The 1,285-nt window shown below is 31.6% G+C and overlaps 1 protein-coding gene across 4 annotated transcripts in view; it reads right to left on the minus strand.

The window, feature by feature from the left end:
- Positions 1 to 1,285, minus strand: part of LOC102671696 (glutamate receptor ionotropic, NMDA 2B) — a 279,360-nt gene that overhangs the window by 277,035 nt on the left and 1,040 nt on the right. The gene's annotated exons all lie outside the window — the stretch shown is intronic.

Raw genomic sequence — 1,285 nt, forward strand, 5'->3', positions numbered from 1 at the left:
TAGAGATAGACTTCTCTTATTTATTACTTATTTAAAGGATAGATAATAATAACTTGACTGAAAACGTACACAGAGAAACACGATCATATTTTAACTTCAACTTGTTAATGATAATAAGTTTTATTTTTGCATTAAAATTCCGTGGCACGACGCCATGGGATAAAAAGAGGATTATAATAATGGAATTAAAGCTTGGCATGGGTAAAAAACGTGGAAAGATTCGTGTGGTCATCGGGAAAATTCTAGGTGACGTTTCGCTAATGCGTTCACTGGATGAATAATAAAGAATATACGTATTTGGCGAAAAAGCTTAAAAATAATCTGCATATGCAATGAAGAAAGGGAAGGAAAGCAGGAGGGAAGGAAGAAAAAAACCCTATCTTTCAAATAAAATTTTAAAATTAAAACGGCTGAAAAGAAAACCCGTAATCACTCGAGGCATTTATTGTGAAATAATCGTCTAAGAATCCGATCGATTTAAGAACCTAATGTTGTAAAACAACAAAGTTTCAAGAGTTTATCGTTATATTTATTGATCAAGATAAAAATCGATTCGATCTATTTTCTTTCCACAAATTCTTGCCAAAAAAATTTAACAAATCACGTTTCAACGTTGATAACAGTTGATATTCTTCGTAACACGATTAAATTTTTAACTCGACTGGTTTTATAATAATAATAATAATAATAATAATCGCGTAAAATGCGATACACGTTAAATAATAATCCATTTAATAAGGAGGAAGACAACTCCATCGCATCAATTACAAAATTCATCGCACAATCAACACTGCATTCTCGCTTAATGAACCACAATCTCTGGCTATAGATCAGAAAATCGAATCAACGACCCAACGCGCTCGATCGGCCCCGAAACCATTATACATCTCTTCATCGGGATAATTTAACGCTGAAAACGTAATACCTCCAAGTTAATAACGCATTGTTCGCTCCTTTCATCCCGATGAAACGTTAACATTTGCTTCCTTTAACTTTCTTTACTCCCTCTCTTTCGTATTCCCCTTTGTATTCTAAGATATCTAAAGATACCAGTGCGAGTTGATCACACATCACGAGAATGATTGCTCGAAATAAATAAAAATAAAATAACAGGAAAACTTACAAGATTTTTCATTTCTTGGATAATTTATAAAATAAGGAATTAACTCGATATTCAAGAAGACTCAATATTTATTTTCATCAATCAGTAACAGTTTTTAATCGTATAATCACGATTTGTATAAAACACTGTTTCACGAGTTTTAACGAATATATATATATATAT

Source organism: Apis dorsata, unplaced genomic scaffold (assembly GCF_000469605.1).
Source record: "Apis dorsata unplaced genomic scaffold, Apis dorsata 1.3 scaffold_83, whole genome shotgun sequence".
Classification (NCBI taxonomy): Eukaryota; Metazoa; Arthropoda; class Insecta; order Hymenoptera; family Apidae; genus Apis; species Apis dorsata.